The sequence below is a fragment of the Bos taurus genome, chromosome 11, assembly GCF_002263795.3.
Source record: "Bos taurus isolate L1 Dominette 01449 registration number 42190680 breed Hereford chromosome 11, ARS-UCD2.0, whole genome shotgun sequence".
NCBI lineage: Eukaryota > Metazoa > Chordata > Mammalia > Artiodactyla > Bovidae > Bos > Bos taurus.
This window is the reverse complement of record NC_037338.1, coordinates 57571458-57594136: the sequence shown is the minus strand read 5'-3', so window position 1 is coordinate 57594136 and position 22679 is coordinate 57571458.

The window sequence follows — 22679 nt, the reverse complement described above, 5'->3', positions numbered from 1 at the left end:
GAGGATATGCAACCTAAAGCTGTGAGGAATAGCATGCTTACCCTGTGCTTCAATACACAATTCTGAACATGAATATCCAAGACCTTGTTAAAAATTTTTCACAATGAAAACTGCATAAACACTCCTAGGCACACTCTTTTTTCAAAGAAAAGCAAAAGCTTTCTCTTACATTTTATTTCTGCATGGTGTGTATCTACCTTCTTTATGAAAGTTTATCTGTTTTAAAAATTTTACCTCTTGCTTAACTTGGTCCCTTTTTTCTTTTACCACATGTAGGTTAAAAGAATTTGTTGGATCCTCTTTTCTCTGTCTAGCCCAGAATTTTTTCTTGACCACAAGATCAAAATTTGTTTTTAAGTTGATCCTATATCTTCCTGAGTTTCTGATGTTCTTATTTCAAAGTGTGAGTTTTACTTTTTGTTCACGTACCAAATTCTGACTTTTTTTAACTTGCTAACTGTGGTTTTCCTTTTGCCTCTCACAAATCTAATTCTTTGAGGAAAAGTGTTCCAAAAACAGATTTTCAAACTTCTTCCTTGATGCTTTGCTTTGTGATAATTCCAGTTTTTATCTTCTTCTCAATATCAGGGGAATACACATTATTTTTTCACATATATTTCACTTGTTTATTTATTAAATATATTCCTTCTAAAATACATTATGTTTGAAGTCATATTTTGAATTCTAATTTTCATGAACATAGTGAAGATTTGGTGTCATTCCAGCTTCCTTGCTGTCACTATGTAAAAGAATAAGAAATCAAATATAGCCTGACTGAGAAATGATATATCACTCAGCATTTCAAATGCTTGTGCATATAAAGTCTTCATGCTGTGGTCGTTAAATCAGTTCAATTCTCCTCTAAACAGGATTCTTACTAGTGTTCAGTGTGGATTCCCTTCCAATAATTGATCCCAATCACTGGTCTTGCCCTAGTTTTATTTTATTTTTTAAAATTATTTATTTATTTTTACTTTACAATATTGTATTGGTTTTGCCATACATCAACATGCATCCACCACGGGTGTACATGTGTTCCCCATCCTGAGCCCCACTCCCACCTCCCTTCCCATACCATCCCTCTGGGTCATCCCAGTGCACCAGCCCCAAGCTTCCTGTATCCTGCATCGAACCTGGACTGGTGATTAATTTCTTATATGATATTATACATGTTTTAATGCCATTCTCCCAAATCATCCCCCTCTCCCTCTCCCACAGAGTCCAAAAGACTGATCTATACACCTGTGTCTCTTTTGCTGTCTCGCATACATTGCCCTAGTTTTAAAATCTGAAATTTTTGAATATTTTTAAAAGCAAATCAGTTTGAAAATTTCAAGTTTCACTTTGCCAAAGTAATTTTTCTTGCTCTTGGAGATCTCAATCCCATAAAGTATAATGATTTGTGTGTATACTTTTCACAAATTGATAGCATACAACCAAAGCTAGCTATACCTCTGATGGAAAGATGGAGATGGTCAGAATGAAAGATTAATGACAAAACCCAACCAGGCTGTGATGGACAGACATTTTGGCAAGTCACTGTTCCCCTTTGTATAATCCTGCCCTTTGGTGGGGGTGGGACCTGTATTTTGCTTCCAATCTACTGAATATTGCATGAGTGATGGAATGTCATCTTCATGATTAGCTTATATGGCAAAGGTCCTTAGAGGTCATTTGATTGTATTATGTTTATAAAACTCTAAAGCTGACTAAAGAGAAGAATCTCCTTGTTGGCCTGACAAAATATGTATTATGTTAAGGAAGCCCTCATGTCAAGGAACTGAAGGAAGCCTCTAGGAACCGGGGGTGGCTCCTAGGACTTCCATGCACTCTTCAGCAAGTCAGAAAAACACTGGATACCAGTTATGTGGCTGTTAAGAGCATTCTGCCAACAACCTACATAAGCTTGGGATAGGATTCTTCCCTAATCAAGTCTCCAGAGGAGAAAACTGCCCAATCAAAACCTTGACTACAGTCCTATGACAGACATTTGAGCTGAAGACCCAGATAAGTTGTGCCCAGACACATCACTCATGGAAACTGTGTGAAATAATAAATGGATAATATCTTACACTAATTCATTTGTAGTAATTTGTTACACAGCAATAGAAAAACATCTCTTTGCTACATATTCCTGAGAGTATAATGTTGCTGAGACATCATTACAGACTTCCTTATTTGGCTTTAATCCTCTGATGGCCTCCCTCTGGAGAACTGGACTGGGAAATACAGGCTCTGGAAGGCTCCTTTCATTGAAACTACAGGTCCATAGTGGCATTGACTTCATCCAAAGGATAGGTCAATGTTTTTACAAACATTCCAGTCATACAAATATTTCCAAGAGGTTGAAATCACTATACCTGAAAGGGGAAAGAAGAAAAAACATAAAAATCTTCCTTATGCATGCAACAATGCTTATCATTTTTATCTTTTATTAGCCCCTGAGCACCATGACTCAATTTTCTGTCCTTGGCTTGTTTTGAAAAGTAAGTGTTTGTGTGTGTGTAATCAGGCTTTTCTTAGAGGCTGGTGTGTGTACACAAAAGTATTTAAAAATCATTTCTGATTTATTAACTTTTGTTAATGACTATAAGGATATGAGACCTTTTCTTTTTTACATGTTATGTTGTGTGCCTTTTTGTTTATTTATTTTTAAATTTTTATCTTTATTTTATTTTTTAATACCAAAACATTTTACATGGGGTATAGCCAATTAACAATGCTGTGATAGTTGACTTTGAAAAGATCATGTACACACCATTATATTTAAAATGGGTAACCAACAAAATCCTACTGTATAACACATGGAACTCTGTTCAATATTATGTGCCAGCCTGGATGGAGGTAAGTTTGGGGGAGAATGGATACATGTATATGTATGGCTGAGTCCCTTCACTGGAAGGGAAGAATATGAGAAATTTTAATTAATATTGTCTCTGATAACCGTCAAGAGGAAATTGAATAATTGTATGTGTGTTCAGTCATGTACAACTCTGCAATTCCATGGACTGTAATGCACAAGATTCCTCTATCTATGGGATTTTGTTCATAAGAATATTGGAATGAGTTGCCATTTCCTCCTCCAGGGGATCTTCCCAACCTAGGGAGCTAAGCCATGTCTCTAGGACCTCCTGCATTGCTAGTCAAATTCTTTACCACTAGCACTGGCTGGGAAGCCCAAGAGGAGAACTATAATCATATATTTATACTCTTTCATTCATAGAAAATGTTTTACCTAAGATAAGCTATTTTGAGTAAGAGAATAGTTTGTGTGTATGTGTTTTATTCAAAGCCAAGATACAATATTTTGAATTGGAGAAGGGGAAACCTCAGGGAAACTTTGACTGGATATATAAAAATATAGAGTGAAAAGAGGTTGTGAAAACTGTTCCACTAATTGAAAGTCTGTCAAAAGATTTTTACCACATGTCATTCATCACTAGAGAAATATCAAAAAGCATTTCTTTAAATAAAGATAACCACATTCAAAAATAATACTGTTGATACAGTATTGGAACCTCTAGAATATTTATCTTTTTATTCTAGCTCTTGAAAGTAATCCCTTCTCATTAAATGAAAGCATGTGAGGCACCGTGACACTGACCCCTTTCATGGAGTCCCAGTGAAGTATTTTAATCTAAGGAGAAAACTATCTTGGGAAACAAACTGCATATAAATGGTAGACAAAATGTGCATTAATAGATAAAGTAACCAGTAGAATTATAGCTTCTTAAATAAAAGCAGATATATAAATATTAAAGGATCACATAGGAAACACATATGCCAAGACAGAGAAGCACTAATGCAAGCTAGAAAAATAGCCTCTGAAGGAAACAAAAGAAATGCCTGAAATAATCTGCTTAAAAACTAATGTACTCATTTCTATTTCAGCTTCAATGTGGAAAAAGCTTGCAACAAGTAAAAATGTACTCTGATCTTGTCTGTCTTGTGAGAAATGTTAAAGGACAATTTTTTTCTTTAATAGAAGGAAACTGACATAGATAAGAAACTTAGATTTATATAAAGGAAGGAAGAACATAGGGGAAGGAGTAATATTAAATAAATGGAACAAAATAAAAAATAATAAAATGGAGTAAAGTAAAATAAATTGAAAAGGAAATTAAAATTGTTTTAATTAACATTTAATAACATTTTATTAACATATTTAATAAAATAACAGTTTATTAAGTTAGGAAGTTGTGAAGGAAACAGAGTATTATTTATTAAGGTAATAATAGCATTGATGTATTAGGATAAGTAAAAAAATGGATATGTGAAATGATTAATACTGAATTATGAGGCACATGGCAAAAACTGGAAATTATTTATATAAGGTAACTATACTTTGCTAAATGCTATAGAGTTATTTGAAGATGAACTTAGTAACTAAACTTAACGGAAGTAATCATTTCACGATATATGTAATTCAAACCATTATGCTGTGCACCTTAAACTTACATAGTGATGTATGTTCATAATAGTCCAATAGAACTGGGGGGAAGGTATTTATTGCAAAGAGCGTGTGAATGTGCATTCACAGACTCCACTGTGCACAGTTGTGTCAGTTTTCTGACACCATGGACTGTAGCAAGACAGTCTCCTCTGTCCATAGAATTTTCCAGACAAGAATACTGTAGTGGGTTGTCATTTCTTTCCTTAGGAGATCTTCCTGACCCAGGAATCAAATCTGTATCTCTTGAGTCTCCTGCATTGTCAGGCAGATTCTTTATCACTGAGCTACCTGGGAAGACCTTGCAAAGAATAATCACTAACAATTATCTTAAAAGTATAATTGATATGAAACAGAGAATAGAATCATACAAAATGCTCAATTAAAAGCATGAAGTACTTGACAATGGAGAAAAATAGCACAATCACCTAACAGAAAATTAAAACATGCATATATGAATCTATTTCAATAATTATTTTAAATGTAAATAATCTAAATGTATCAATTAAAAGATAGAGATTGTCATAGTAGAAAAACATTAAAAAATAACAAGAACTTAAAAAAATTTAAAAACTATGTTGTCTACCAAACCCACTTTAAATGTTAACACTTAATAAAAGTGAAAATGTAAAGGATAGAGAAAAATGTATAATGCGACCACTGATCAAAAAAGTTCTGTTATCTGTGATAAATTTTGACAAGGCAGATACTTGATCAACAAAAATCATCAGGGACACTGGTATTATAATAAAAAAGGATCAACTTTCCAATAAGATGGAATAATTATAATGCTGTTGTTGTTTCATCTTGTTTCAACATCCACTGGATCATCAAAAAAGCAAGACAGTTCCAGAAAAACATCTATTTCTGCTTTATTAACTATGTCAAAGCCTTTGACAGTGTGGATCACAATAAACTGTGGAATATTCTGAAAGAGATGGGAATACCAGGCCACCTGAACTGCCTCTTGAGAAACCTACATGCAGATCAAGGAGTAACAGTTAGAACTGGACATGGGACAACAGACTGGTTCCAAATAGGAAAAGGAGTACGTCAAGTCTGTATACTGTCACCCTGCTTATTTAACTTATATGCAGAGTACATAATGAGAAACACTGGGCTGGAAAACACACAAGCTGGAATCAAGATTGCTGAGAGAAATATCAATAACCTCAGATAAACAGATGACATCACCCTTATGGCAGAAAGTGAAGAAGAGCCTCTTGATGAAAGTGAAAGTGGAGAGTGAACAAGTTGGCTTAAAGCTCAACATTAAAAAACAAAGATCATGGCATTCGTTTCCATCACTTCATGGCAAATAGATGGAGAAACAGTGGAAACAGTGGCAGGCTTTATTTCTGGGGGCTCCAAAATCACTGCAGATGGTGACTGCAGCCATGAAATTAAAAGACACTTACTCCTTGGAAGAAAAGTTATGACCAAACTAGATAGCATATTCAAAACCAGAGACATTACTTTGCCAACAAATGTCTGTCTAGTCAAGGCTATGGTTTTTCCAGCAGTCATGTATAGATGTGAGAGTTGGACTGTAAAAAAAAAAAAGCTGAGTGCTGAAGAATTGATGCTTTTGAACTGTGGTGTTGGAGAAGACTCTTGAGAGTCTCTTGGACTGCAAGGAGATCCAACCAGTCCATCCTAAAGGAAATCAGTCCTGAATGTTCATTGAAAGGACTGATGTTGAAACTGAAACTCCAATACTTGGGCTACCTGATACAAAGAGCTGACTCATTTGAAAAGACCCTTAAGCTGGGAAAGACTGAAGGCAAGAGGAGAAGGGGACAACAGAGGATGAGATGGTTGGATGGCATCAATGACTCAGTGGAGATGAGTTTAAATAAACTCAGAGTTGGTGATGGACAGGGAGGCCTGGCACGCTGCAGTCCATGAGGTCGCAAAGAGTCGGACATGACTGAGTAGCTGAACTGAACTGAACTGTTGTTGTTTAGTTCCTAAGTCATGTCCAACTTTTTGTGACCCCATGGACTATAGTCCAACAGGCTCCCCTGTCCATGGGATTTCCCAGGAAAGAATACTAGAGTGGGTTTCCATTTCCTTCTCCAAGGGATCTGCTTGAACCAGGAATCAAACTCTCATCTCCTGCATTGGCAGGTGGATTCTTTACTCCTGAGCCATCAGGGAAGCCCAGCACCAATGTGTACACATCTGAAAATCCCTGGGTTGGGAAAATCCCCTGGAGATGAGAAAGGCTACCCACTCCAGTATTCTGTCCTAGAGAATTTCATGGAACATATAGTCCAAGGGATCACAAAGAGTCAGACATGACTGTGTGTGACTGAGTCAGACACAACTTTCACTTCACTTCACTTCTTTAGGAATCTAAAAAGAGACTCAAATACATGATATAAAATTGAATGAATAAATAGTAAAATCTATGGTTACAGTTGAAACTTCAACACTCCTCTTTCAGTAATTGACAAACTAAATCAAGTAAAATCTGCAGCATATAGTTGACATGAAAAAAATTATTAATCTGTTGGATATAATTGACACCTATAGACTACGGCATGCAACCATATAAAGCTTATTATTCACATTCAAAAACGAAGATCAGTTTCCAGTCATAATACATGCATGCATGCCAAATCACCTCAGTTGTGTCCAACTGTTTGCCTGTAGCCTGCCAGGCTGCTCTGGTCCATGGGATTCTTCAGGCATGAATACTGCAGTAGGCTGGCATGCCCTCCTCCAGGGGATCTTCCCAACTCAGGGATCAAACTCAAATCTCTTAAGTTTCCTGCATTGGCAAGCAGGTTCTTTCCCAGTAGCGCCATCTGGGAACCCTCAGGTCATAATACACATCTGAACAAATTTAAAAGGATAGATATCATGCAAGGTATGTTCTCAGACCACAATAGAGTTAAATTAGTTATCAATAATAGATAACTATAAAATACCCAAATATTTGTAGATTCAACAACATAAGCAGTACATGGGTAAAGGAAAAGTCCCAAGAGAAATTTGAAATTGTCTGAAATGAATAAAATAAAATACAACTTACCAGAATTGGTGAGGTGCAGAGAACACAGTACTTAGAGTTATTCTTATAGCATTAAAGTCATATCTTTAAAAAGAACAAAGTTATGAAAGAGTAAGCTTCCAAATTACTATAATAGAGAAAAATTCAATAAGATTTGTGTTTTTATATGGGCTTCTCAGGTGACACTAGTGGTAAAGAACTCTCCTGACAATGCAGGAAGTGTAAGAGATATGGGCTAGATCCTTGGGTCAGGAAGATCCCCTGGAGAAGGAAATGGTACCCACTCCAGAATTCTTGCCCGGAGAAACCCATGGTCAAAAGAGACTGATGTACTACACTCAACAGGGTTGCAAAGATTTGGAAACAACTGAAGCAACTTAGCACACATGCACAGTGTCCTTTTAAGAGAAGAGACAGATACAGACACACAAGGAATAAGACTAAATTACAATGGAGGCAGCAACTGGAGTGTTCACCAGCCAAGGAATACCAAGGATTGTTGGCAACACCCAAGGCAAACAGGAAGACAAGAAACAGATTCTTCTTTAGATTTTAGAGAGATCTTGGCACTGCCAGAACCTTGATTTCTGACTTCTATCCTCTAGAACTGCAACAGAATGTCTCAGTTGTTTTTAAGCCAGAGAGTTCATGTTAATTTGTTTTAGCGATCCTAGGAAACAGAGAAGGAATAAGTGTAATTTGGTATCCTGAGTGGGATTTTGGAAAGGAAAAAGAACATTAGGAAAGTATTGAGGATATAAAAATAATGTAAATATTTGCATAAATAATAATGTATCAATATAGATTCAGTGTGATAAATGCATATTAATGTAAAATATCAAAAATAGGGAAACAGGCTGTGGGTATAACAGAAATCTCTATCATTGTAATAATTCTGTAAATTTAAAACTTTTGTAGAATTTTAAAAATTGAACTCAAGTACAGACATGTAAGGCCTCTTCAGACAGACATTTTGCTTTTTTGCATTTTTTCTCCATGGGGATGGCCTTGATCCCTGTCTCCTGCAAAATGTCATGAACCTCTGTCCATAGTTCATCAGGTATTCTATCAGATCTAGTCCCTTAAATCTATTTCTCACGTCCACTGTATAATTTTAAGGGATTTGATCTAGTTCATACCTGAATGGTCTAGTGGTTTTCCCTACTTTCTTCAATTCAGGTCTGAATTTGGCAATAAGGAGTTCGTGATCTGAGCCACAGTCAGCTCCCGGTCTTGTTTTTCATGACTGTATAGAGCATCTCCATCTTTGGCTGCAAAGAATATAATCAATCTGATTTTGGTGTTGACCATCTGGTGATGTATATGTATAGAGTCTTCTCTTGTGTTGTTGGAAAAGGGTGTTTGCTATGACCAGTGCATTCTCACGGCAAAACTCTGTTAGCCTTTTCCCTGTTTCATTCCGTACTCCAAGGCCAAATTTGCCTGTTACTCCAGGTGTTTCTTGACTTCCTACTTTTGCATTCCAGTCCCCTATAATGAAAAGGACATCTTTTTTGGGTGTTAGTTCTAAAAGGTCTTGTAAGTCTTCATAAAACTGTTCAACTTCACCTTCTTCAGTGTTACTGCTTGGTGCATAGGCTTGGATTACTGTGATACTGAATGGTTTGCCTTGGAAACAGAGATCATTGTGTCATTTTTGAGATTGCATCCAAGTACTGCATTTCAAACTCTTTTGTTGACCATGATGGCTACTCCAATTCTTCTAAGGGATTCCTGCCCACAGTAGGAGATATAATGGTCATTTGAGTTAAATTCACCCATTCCAGTCCATTTTAGTTCGCTGATACCTAGAATGTTGATGTTCACTCTTGCCATCTCCTGTTTGGCAACTTCCAATTTGCCTTGATTTGTGGACCTGACATTCAAGGTTCCTATGCAGTATTACGCTTTACAGCATTGGACCTTGCTTCTATAACCAGTCACATTCACAAATGGGTATTGCTTTTCTTTGGCTCCATCCCTTCATTCTTTCTGGAGTTATTTCTCCACTGATCTCCAGTAGCATATCGGGCACCTAGCAACACAGGGATTTCCTTTTTCATTACCCTATCATTCTGCCTTTTCATACAGTTTATTGGGCTTCTCAAGGCAAGAATATTGAAGTGGTATACCATTCCCTTCTCCAGTGGATCACATCTTGTCAGACCTCTCCACCATGACCCGCCCGTCCTGGGTGGCCCCATACGGCATGGCTTAGTTTCACTGAGTTAGACAAGGCTGTGGTCCGTGTGGTCAGATTGGCTAGTTTTCTGTGATTATGCTTTCAGTGTGTCTCCCTTCTGATGCCCTCTCGCAACACCTACCATCTTACTTGGGTTTCTCTTACCTTGGATGTGAATACAAATAGCTGTGAAAAGACGACAAGAGAAAAGCAAAGGAGAAAAGAAAAGATATAAACATCTGAATCTAGAGTTCCAAAGAATAGCAAGGAGAGATAAGAAAGTCTTCCTCAGCGATCAACGCAAAAAAATAGAGGAAAACAACACAATGGGAAAAATTAGAGATCTCTTCAAGAAAATTAGAGATACCAAGGGAATATTTCATGCAAAGATGGGCTCGATAAAGGACAGAAATGGTATGGACCTAACAGAAGCAGAAGATATTAAGAAGAGGTGGAAAGAATAAACAGGAGAACTGTACAAAAAAGATCTTCATGACCCAGATAATCACGATGGTGTGATCACTGACCTAGAGCCAGACATCCTGGAATGTGAAGTCAAGTGGGCCTTAGAAAGCACCACTATGAACAAAGCTAGTGGAGGTGATGGAATTTCAGTTGAGATCTTTCAAATCCTGAAAGATGATGCTGTGAAAGTGCTACACTCAATATGCCAGCAAATTTGGAAAACTCAGCAGTGACCACAGGACTGGAAAAGGTCAGTTTTCATTCCAATTCCAAAGAAAGGCAATGTCAAAGAATGATCATACTACGGCAGAATTGCACTCATCTCACACGCTAATAAAGTGATTCTCAAAATTCTCCAAGCCAAGCTTCAGCAATATGTGAACTGTGAACTTCCTGATGTTCAAGCAGGTTTTAGAGAAGGCAGAGGAACCAGAGATCAAATTGCCAACATAAGCTGGATCATGGAAAAAGGAAAAGATTCCAGAAAAAACATCTATTTCTGCTTTATTGACTATGCCAAAGCCTTTGACTGTGTGGATCACAATAAACTGTGAAAAATTCTGAAAGAGATGGGAGTACCAGACCACCTGTCCTGCCTCTTGAGAAATCTGTATGCAGGTCAGGAAGCAACAGTTAGAACTGGACATGGAACAACAGACTGGTTCCAAATAGGAAAAGTAGTATGTCAAGGCTGTATACTGTCACCCTGCTTATTTAACTTCTATGCAGAGTACATCATGAGAAACGCTGGGCTGGAAAAAGCACAAGCTGGAATCAAGATTGCTGGAAGAAATATCAATAACCTCAGATATGCAGATGACATCACCCTTATGGCAGAAAGTGAAGAGGAACTCAAAAGCCTCTTGATGAAAGTGAAAGAGGAGAGTGAAAAAGTTGGCTTAAAGCTCAACATTCAGAAAACTAAGATCATGGTATCTGGTCCCATCACTTAATGGGAAATAGACAGGGAAGCAGTTGAAAAACAGTGTCAGACTTTATTTTCTGGGGATCCAAAATCACTGCAGATGGTGATTGCAGCCATGAAATTAAAAGACACTTACTCCTTGGAAGGAAAGTTATGACCAACCTAGACAGCATATTAAAAAGCAGAGATTTTACTTTGCCAACAAAGGTCCATCTAGTCAAGGCTATGGTTTTTCCAGTGGTCATGTATGGATGTGAGAGTTGTACTGTGAAGAAATCTGAGCACTGAAGAATTGATGCTTTTGAACTGTGGTATTGGAGAAGACTCTTGAGGGTCCCTTGGACTGCAAGAAGATCCAACCAGTCCATTCTAAAGGAGATGAGCCCTGGATGTTTATTGGAAGGACTGATGCTAAAGCTGAAACTCCAATTCTTTGGCCACCTCATACGAAGAGTTGAGTCATTGGAAAAGACCCTGATGCTGGGAAGGATTGGGGGCAGGAGGAGAAGGTGATGACAGAGGATGAGATGTCTGGATGGTGTCACCGACTTGATGGACATGAGTTTGAGTGAACTCCGAGAGTTGGTGATGGACAGGGAGGCCTGGCGTGCTGCGATTCATGGGGTGGCAAAGAGTCGGACACGACTGAGTGACTGAACTGAACTGACAGACATGTAAGAATGGCAAAAAACCACTGATTGCGACAACTAATGCAATCTAAGATACTTGATATTATAGCTTGTATGAAAAAATGAAAAATGGCACCAGAGAAAAGACATATTTTAAATTTTTTAAATATTAATAACAGGAGCCAGATGATTCTTCTGAGAATACTTTGAAGAATTTAGAGCCAAAATTTATAAGAGGTAAAATAGGACATAAAGATTACTCCATAGAATTATAGGTAATTGCTATGGTTTAAATGTCTGTGTCCTCCATATTCATATGTTGAAGCCTAGCCCTTAAGTGGTAATATTATGAGGTGGGGCTGTTGTGAGGTACTTAGCTCTTGAAGGTGGAGCCCTTATGAATAAGGTTAGCATGGGAGGGGGGAGTTGATTTGGGAGAATGGCATTAAAACATGTATAATATCATATAAGAAACGAATCGCCAGTCCAGGTTCGATGCAGGATACAGGAAGCTTGGGGCTGGTGTACTGGGATGACCCAGAGGGATGGTATGGGGAGGGAAGTGGGATGGGGGTTCAGGATGGGGAACACGTGTATACCCGTGGCGGATGCATGTGGATGTATGGCAAAACCAATACAATATTGTAAAGTGAAAAAAAAAAAATATATATATATATACATATAAAAAATAAATAAATAATAAGAACATTACACATAAAAAAAAAAATAAGAAAAGAGCAAAGAGAGTCAGCTTCCCCATCTGCCATGTGAAGACACAACAAGATGCTGGCTGTGAAGCAGGAGGGTCTCTCACCAAAAACCACCCATATAAGCACCTTGATCTTGGAATTCCTATGCTCCAGAACTATGATAAATAAATTTTTGTTGCTTATAAGCTACTCATTCTATGTCATTTTGTTATAAAAGCTCAAATGAACTAAAACAATGATCCAGAAAAAGAGAAGGGGAAAAAGTCAATAGAAAAAAGTTATTAAATAAATAATATGAGAATTTCTTAGAAAGAACACAAATTATTAGATTGAAAGAGTTTTACTGAAGCATAAGCAGAACAAATGTAGGGGAAAATTGATACTTAGATGGATCTTTAAACTTCAAAACATTACAAGATATTTTGCAGAGGCAGTTTGAAAACAGGGAGAGTAGGAAAGCTGGGGTGAATACTCAGGAAAATGGAAGTGAGGTATGAAGAAAATTAAGCCCAAGCTAACAAAGGCTATGGCACCCCACTCCAGTACTCTTGCCTGGAAAATCCTATAGATGGAGGAGCCTGGTAGGCTGTGGTCCATGGGGTCGCTAAGGGTCGGACACGACCTGAGCGACTTCACTTTCACTTTTAACTTCCATGCATTGGAGAAGGAAATGGCAAACCACTCCAGTGTTCTTGCCTGGAGAATCCCAGGGAAGGGGGAGCCTGGTAGGCTGCTGTCTATGGGGTCGCACAGAGTTGGACACGACTGAAGTGACTTAGCAGCAGCAACAAAGGCTCAGTAGCAAGTTAAGATGGCCTTGTTCTCCTTGTCTTAGTGTGGACCTAGAGTCTTGATCCTTAGATCTAGTCTGCAGGTTTTTGTACCTGCAGATGACCAATATCACTCTCATTCCCTCATGTCCTCACAGGTTGTTCAAAGCTATGAGATCTTTGAAACTCAAATTTTGCAAAGACTCCTTTAAAAACATTGGGTGATTTTACACTAACTGGGAATAGTAATGTAATGTTCTTGTTTTCTCAGTCGTGTCTGACTCAGGAGACCTCATGGACTGTAGCCCACCAGGCTCCTCTGTCCATGGGAATTCTCCAGGCAAGAATACTGGAGTGGGTTGCCATGTCCTCCTCCAGCGGATCATCCCAATCCAGGGATAGAACTCAGGTCTCCAAATAGCAGGCAGATTCCTTACTGTCAAAGACTCCATTAAAAACATTGGGTGATTTGAAACTAACTAGGCAAGTATGTTGTTAATCAGCAATTTGATGATCAGGTGATTCTAGTAGTAAATAACCCACCTGCCAATGCAGGTGATGTAAGAAATGTGAGTTCAACCCCTGAATCAGGAAGATTCCCCTGGAGGAGCACATGGCAACCCACTCCAGTGTTCTTGCCTGGAGAATCCCCATGGACAGAGGAGCCTGGAAGGCTACCGTCTATATGGACACAAAGAGTCAGACAGGAATTAAAGCAACTTAACATGCACACACAGACAAGTATATTGATAATCAGTAATTTGGCGATCAGTAAAATTTTATTTACTATGTATAATTGTTACTAAACAGTTTATAATAATGGCCCAGCTAACCCAAGATAGCAAGATATAATTGTGACCATGTGTGTGTGTGTTAGTTGCTCAGTTGTGTCCAACTCTTTTTGAGACCACATGGACTTTAGCCAGCCAGGCTATTTGGTCCATGGGATTCTCCAGGCAAGTATACTGGAGTAGGTTGCCTTTCCCTCCTCCAGGGGATCTTCCCAAATTAGCAGTTACTAATAAATTGTTAGAAATAGGACAAGGAGTCCAAGTTTTAAAAATTGCTTAAAATTTTTGCAACTAGAGGGCTTTCCTGGTGATCCAGTGGTTAAGAATCCCTGCTTCCATTGCAGTGGGCACAGTCTTAATTTTCTGACCAGGTGTTCAATCCCCAGTTGGCAAACTAAAATCTTGCATACCTCACGACTAAAATATAAATAAATAAATAAATTTATGTTAACATCTTCAAAAAATGTTAGAATTAGGTCACATGGTAATGTTTTAGAAACATTAATATAACAACAGATAAATCAACAAATATTCAGGAGACATGATAAAGTGAAGTTGAAAATTCTTCCCATTTTGACATAAATCTTGAAAATAATAATTTACTGTTTGTAACCAAGTCAGCTAAAACCTAATTGGCTCAAACTCTATAAGTCTTGAGGTATTTTCATTGTCTTTCCTTTGTACTGCCTTAACTCAGATTTAATATACAGGTGAAGATATTTCACCTGTGTTTGCCAATCTATTCCAAGATGCCAATTATAACATAAAAAACACAATGAGTCTCTATGCATGAAGTAGATAAGGTTTATAATGTGCCAGGCATTTCATCATTTATGGGTTATAGATGGAGATTTTCATTAAGCATTATTGAAATTACCATAACATACATGAGTACATATTCCAAAAAAGAATTTCTATTAGCAATGTAGAGAAATGGTACCTGTTGATAAAACAAACATAGTATTTGTTCACTTGGTGCTTTCAATTACTTAAACAAACTCAAAAAGAGGAGGAAAAAAATGAAAAGTATTTTAATTGGAAACATCAAACAATTTGAGAAAAAGTAGAAGGGCTCCAGCTAAAGTAAATATTGCCACTTGAAAAATGTATCAAAAGCATTAAAAAATTACTATTATGACATGTGGAAGTCAGAGATCTTAAAATGTTTAGAACAATTACTTGTGTTGATTTCTGTAAGTATCTAGTTCCTAACATAACACCATCTTGATGGAAGAAACTTTCAAATATTGAAATATGGGGTAGTCATCCTGGCTTACACATGATTTTAATCTATACTGACTAGAACAGTCCATTTTGTGCACTGTCAAATATACATATTTGACAAGTATGCATCCACATTAAGCTTTAAAGAAAAGAATGGATTTAAAAGTTAAACTGGAGTAACTGATTCAGGTTTCCAGGATGGAGCTAGGTGGCCAGTGTGGATATGGTTTCAGACATGTTTCTGAATTTCAGAGAACTGAATTTAGTGAACTATATTTAAGATGCAAGGACACCACCAGCCTTTCTCAAAACTACATGTTAATAGCTGTCAGCAACAAACTTATGGTCTCAATGTCTCCCCTTGTAACCATGCAACAATTTCAGAGTTCAACCAATCCTTGCTTAACAAGCACCCTTGCTTCTTGCCAACTCTAATTATAATTCTTGACCGACAAATTACAGAATTTTGTGGTTTACCTTCATAAGCCTCCCCCATTTCATAGTTCAGTGGGACACAATTCAACTGATTCTTGAATCTGTGTCGCCCAGGCTAAAACCCTCTGCTTAGATCATAGAAAAACTCTGCTATATTTCTATTTTACGTTAGTTTATTGATTATTTCCATTGACAGTACCATATAATACTATACTGTGCTATATTATGTACCATGTATGTATTGTGTAGTATATGTAATACTAATGTCATTAGTATTATGACATTATTTTCCTCAATAGCAGGCCTTATTCAGCATGTCACAGAGTGACTTGAACTGAATTCAAAGTACACAATAAAACTGACCCTTGAATCATCCTTATTCGTCCACTTAAACATAGATTTTTTTCAATAATAAATATCACAGCACAACTCAATTCTCCTTTGGTTTTATCTGCAAATGCTGAACTGTGGAGAAACTGTGTGTAGGGAGAGCGAACTATAAGTTGTATGCAGATTTCTCCCTATAGGCAAAGTCTATATTCATATTGTTCAAGGGCCAACTGTACTTTGAAGACTGTATGTGAATTACTCTGCACTATACAGAAAAACCCATCAGAGACCTTTGGTCCACAATAGAACTATTGGTCTACATTAGAACTATTATTATAAATGTAGGAATTTCTGGATTAAGAATATATAAGGCTTTCCTGATAGCTCAGTTGGTAAAGAATCCACCTGCAATGCAGGAGACCCCAGTCCAACTCCTGGGTTGCGAAGATCCCCTGGAGAAGGGAAAGGCTATCCACTCCAGTATTCTGACCTAGAGAATTCCATGGACTGTATAGTCCATGTGGTTGCTAAGAGTCAGACACCACTGAGTGACTTTCACTCACTGAACTTCAACAAATTTGGGCTTCCCTTGTAGCTCAGCTGGTGAAAAATCCACCTGAAATGTGGGAGACCTGGGTTTGATCCCTGGATTGGGAAGATACCCTGGAGAAGGGATAGGCTACCCCCTCCAGTATTTTCACCTGGAGAATTTCATGGCCTGTATATAGTCCATGAGGTTGCAAAGAGTTGGACACGACTGAGCAACTTTAATTTAGGGTTTCCCTGTAGCTCAGATGGTAAAGCATTTGCGTGCAATGCGGGAGACTTGGATTCAGTTCCTGGGTTGGGAAGATCCCCTGGAGACAGAAATGGCAACCCACTCCAGTATTCTTGCCTGAAGAATTCCATGGACAGAGGAGCCTGTTAGGCTACAGTCCATAGGGTTGCAAACAGTAGGACACAACTGAGTGACTCTCTCTCACACACACATACACACAACCACACACACACACACACATATGTGTCAACACACTCAAAGAAAAAAGTAAATAGAAAGAAGGAAAAATTCATTGACACTAAACTAAAAGAGTGCTCTGAAGTGGAGAATAAGTTGGAGTTAAAAAATAATGCCCTTGCATAGCAGATGCAGTAAACACCATCAAAATTTAGCTTGCATATAAAGCTTATTCCTCTTTTCTTCCAAGCTGTAATTGTCTTTGTATTCTGCAATTAAAGGCTTTGGACCTATCCTGGATGCAACAAGTGGCCAGAAGCTTTGAAGATTAGTATCAGATTATCATCTTATTATAACATCACACGGATAGATGCAAAATGTTGGAGTTAGCCTCAAGGATACTATCATCCATTTGATTAAAACAGTTAAGGCCAAATCTATTATTTCTTGAATAAATGGTTTGGACTATTATCAAAACTGAAACTTGAAAGCTTTAGTTTCCTGGCTAAGCCCATGCTAAGAAATAGAACTGAGGTAAATGTGAAGAATTGTTCAGTCAGTCATATTTTAATAAAGCTAAGAATAATTCCATATTTATCTTTAATTTTATTGTCATTTAATCAATTGAGGGCTCTAAATTTAACTTATAGCAGAAATAATCTTATTTATGCATTTGGATATGATGAGAAAAACAGAATTAATCAAGAAAAAAATATTTTGAACTTGGAATCCTTGTAATATGGCTAGAAACCTATGCGTGTGACATATAATTTTCTTAAACTTTCTGAAAAATAATTTATACATAAAATGTGGGTAACTTATGCAATAATTTTTGAAATATTTAGCATAATCCCTAACATGCTAAATATTTAATAATGTTAAATATTACATTGCTCTAAAAGGGATAAAGACTTGTGTGAATTATAAAAAAAAAATAAACAACACTAGCCTTGAATTCTGGAAAGTATGATTTAATATACAAAAATAACTGCTATTTTTTTAGAACTGGATAATAAGCTAGTTGTTTATCTGTTTTTCTTGAATTTAACAGATAAATTGTTTCAAAATAATAAGTTCACTCCTCCATTCAAATATCTATGACTTTATATTGCTCAACTGTCATAATAAATTGACTGAATTTCTTGAAAAGTTAAAATAATATCAATGAAAGCAGTTAGTTCAGTTTTGCTCCAATTTAATGGGAAAGACTTTTGTTTTGCACATAAAGCAAAATACTGGCTATTGATTTCGATAGGGTTTTAAAAATCAAATTAATAGGATGTGAACCCCTGTCTTATCTACTAAATATATTTAAATTTAATGACATTTGTTTCAGTTCAGTTAAAATCATGTTTTTTCCTTTATCTTTTAGTATTTAAAATTTTAACTTGGAGTATTTAAAATGTTATACTATTTTAAAAATTACAGTATTACATGTCCTTATAGTTTGAATGTCTTAGCATTTCTCTAACATCCCTATGAAATTACAGATTCTTTCTCTATTCAGCTGATAGCATTTGCTAATATTTGAATTAGAATATTTTCTCCTATGATAACTATGTGGAAGCAACTATATTTATCAGATAACTTAGCACTACTTTTGTTTGAAAAGCTGCTACAAAAATTTTGGGGGTTAAAAAGTGTGCCTGCATTTAAAATTCACACAACTCTTTCACCTAATGCCTGGCTTGAGAATAGAGGAAGAAATGTGCTAAGCACATGATAGAGAAGAAATTTTACTCTTATTATCCTACAAGATGCAGAGAACAAATATAGAGGAAAGAGAAAGAAAGAATAGAAAGAATGATACAAAAAGGGTGTACAGTGTTCGGGATAAATTGACATGTGAATACAACTACAATTTGGAGCTGTTAATGAATTTATAGGGCATATCCTTCTTTAAAAAATCAATCAGCAGCTCTAAGCTATAACTAGGTATAAACACATGTGATATAATTATAGTTATATATGTTATATACTTACACAATGCATATAAATGTATGCATATATATGTACATGTATGGATGGTGGATGAAAAGATAAGATAAACAAGCAGGTAAAAAGATTTGGCTTAAAAATATAAATTATAAATATTAGGGTTCGGGATGGGGAACACATGTATACCTGTGGCGGATTCATTTTGATATTTGGCAAAACTAATACAATTATGTAAAGTTTAAAAATAAAATAAAATTAGAGGAAAAAAAAAATAAATATTTAGTTTTAACTACTCACTTGCATTTAAAAAATAACAAAATAAAATTCCAAAGGAGATCAGTCCTGGGTGTTCTTCGGAAGGAATGATGCTAAAGTTGAAACTCCAGTACTTTGGCCACCTCATGCAAAGAGTTGATTCATTGGAAAAGGCTCTGATGCTGGGAGAGATTGGGGGCAGGAGGAGAAGGGGATGACAGAGGATGAGATGGCTGGATGGTATCACCGACTTGATGGATGTGAGTTTGAGTGAACTCCGGGAGCTGGTGATGGACAAGGAGGCCTGGAATGCTGCGATTCATGGGGTCCAAAAGAGTCAGACACAACTGAGTGACTGAACAGAACTGAACTCACTTTCATTTAAAAATAACAAAATAAAATAAATTACTCAAATACTTATATCAAACTGTATTCCTACAGAAAGTGACCCAGCCAAAACAAAAAAAGCAAAAGAAAAGAAACCTGAATTTTTAACTCTGATGCTTGCTGCTATTTAGCACCAACATATATCAAATTTTAAACTTAGACAAAGGCTGAATTTAATCTTCCTTTAAAGATGACCAATTGAATCTGAACCATATATAGGGTTAAGAATATCCAATATATACTTTTTTAATTATTTGTTTTTTTAATTGAAGGATAATTGCTTTAAAGAATTTTGTTGTTTTCTGTCAAACCTCAACATGAATCAGCCATAGGTATACATATATCCCCTCCCTTTTGAAACTCTCTCCCATCTCCCTCCCCATCCCACCCCTCTAGGTTAATACAGAGACCCTGTTTGAGTTTCCTGAGCCGTACAGCAAATTCCCATTGGCTATCTATTTTACATATGGTAATGTAAGTCCATGTTACTCTTTCCATATATCTCATCCTCTCCTCCTCTCACCCCATGTCCATAAGTCTAATCTCTATGTCTGTTTCTCCATTCAGTTCAGTTCAGTTCAATTCAGTCACTCAGTCGTGTCTGACTCTTTGCTACCCCATGAATCGCAGCATACCAGGGCTCCCTGTCTATCACCAGCTCCTGGAGTTCACTCAGACTCATGTCCATCGAATTGGTGATGCCAACCAGACATCTCATCCTCTGCCGACCCTTCTCCTCCTGCCCCCAATCTCTCCCAGCATCAGAGTCTTTTGCAATGAGTCAACTCTTCGCATGAGGTGGCCAAAGTACTGGACTTTCAGCTTTAGCATCAGTCCTTCCAATGAACACCCAGGACTGATCTCCTTTAGGATGGACTGGTTGGATCCCTTTGCATTCCAAGGGACTCTCAAGAGTCTTCTCTGACACCACAGTTGAAAAGCAACAATTCTTTGGTGCTCAGATTTCTTCACAGTCCAACTCTCACATCCATACATGACTACTGGAAAAACCACAGCCTTGACTAGACTGACCTTTGTTGGCAAAGCAATATCTCTGCTTTTAAATATGCTATCTTGGTTGGTCATAACTTTCCTTCAAAGGAGTAAGTGTCTTTTAATTTCATGGCTGAAATCACCATCTGCAGTGATTTTGGAGCCCAGAAAAATAAAGTCTGACACTGTTGCCACTGTTTCCCCATCTATTTCCCATGAAGTGATGGGATCAGATGCCATGATCTTCATTTTCTGAATGTTGAGCTTTAAGCCAACTTCTTCAGTCTCAACTTTCACTTTCATCAAGAGGCTTTTTAGTTCCTCTTCACTTTCTGCCATAAGGGGGGTGTCATCTGCATATCTGAGGTTATTGATATTTCTCCCAGCAATCTTGATTCCAGCTTGAGCTTCTTCCAGCCCAGGTTTTCTCATGATGTACCCTGCATATAAGTTAAAGAAGCAGGGTGACCATATACAGCCTTGACGTACTCCTTTTCCTATTTGGAACCAGTCTGTTGTTTCATGTCCAGTTGTAACTGTTGCTCCCTGATCTGCAATTGGTTTCTCAAGAGGCAGGTCAGGTGGTCTTGTAGTCCTGTTTCTTTCAGAATTTTCCACAGTTTATTGTGATCCACACAGTCAAAGGCTTTGGCATAGTCAAGGAAGCACAAATAGATGTTTTTCTGGAACTCTCTTGCTTTTTCCATGATCCAGCTTATGTTGGCAATTTGATCTCTGGCTCCTCTGCCTTTTCTAAAACCAGCTTGGACATCTGGAAGTTCATGGTTCATGTATTGCTGAAGCCTGGCTTGAAGAATTTTGAGCGTTACTTTACTAGCATGTGAGATGAGTGCAATTGTGTGGTAGTTTGAGCATTCTTTGGCATTGCCTTTCTTTGGGATTGGAATGGAAACTGACGTTTTCCAGTCCTGTGGCCACTGCTGAGTTTTCCAAATTTGCTGCCTTGTAAATAAATTTTTCAGTATCATTTTTCTAGATTCCATATATATGCATCAGAATACGATATTTATCTCTTTCTGATTTACTTCACTCTGTATAATAGGTTCTAGCTTCATCCACCTCATTAGAACTGACTCAAATGTTTTCTTTTTATGGCTGAGTAACATTCCATTGTGTATATGTACCACAACTTCTTTATCCATTCAACTGTCAATGGACATCTAGGTTGCTTCCACGTTGCTATTGTAAATAGTGCTGCAATGAACAATGGGATACATGTGTCTTTTTCAATTTTGGTTTCCTCAGGGTATATACCTAAGAGTGGGGTTGCTGGGTCATACAGTTGTTTTATTTCTAGTATTTTAAGAAATACCTATACCATTTTCCATAGTGATTGTATCAAATTACATTCCCACCACCAGTGCAAAAGCATTCCCTTTCCTCCACACACTCTCCAGCATTTATTGCTTGCAGACTTTTCAATGATGTGAAGTGATATCTCATTGTAGTTTTAATTTACATTTCTCTAATAATGAGTGCAATTGTGCAGTAGTTTGAGTTATCTTTGGCATTGCCTTTCGTTGGGATTGGAATGAAAACTGACCTTTTCCAGTCCTGTGGCCACTGCTGAGTTTTCCAAATTTGCTGGTATATTGAGTGCAGCACTTTCACAGCATCATCTTTCAGGATTTGGAATAGCTCAACTGGAATTCCATCACCTCCACTAGCTTTGTTCATAGTGATGCTTTCTAAGGCTCACTCGACTTCACATTCCAGGATGTCTGGCTCTAGGTCAGTGATCACACCATCGTGATTATCTGGGTCATGAAGATCTTTTTTGTTCAGTTCTCCTGTTTATTCTTTCCACCTCTTCTTAATATCTTCTGCTTCTGTTAGGTCCATACCATTTCTGTCCTTTATCAAGCCCATCTTTACATGAAATGTTCCCTTGGTGTCTCTAATTTTCTTGAAGAGATCTCTAGTCTTCCCCGTTCTGTTGTTTTCCTCTATTTCTTTGAACTGATCGCTGAGGAAGACTTTCTTATCTCTTCTTGCTATTCTTTGGAACTCTGCATTCAGATGCTCATATCTTTCCTTTTCTCCTTTGCTTTTCACTTCTCTTCTTTTCACAGCAATTTGTAAGGCCTCCCCAGACAGCCATTTTGCTTTTTTGCATTTCTTTTCCAGGAGGATGGTCCTGATCCCTGTATCCTGTACAATGTCACAAACTTCATTTCATAGTTCATCAGGCACGTTATCT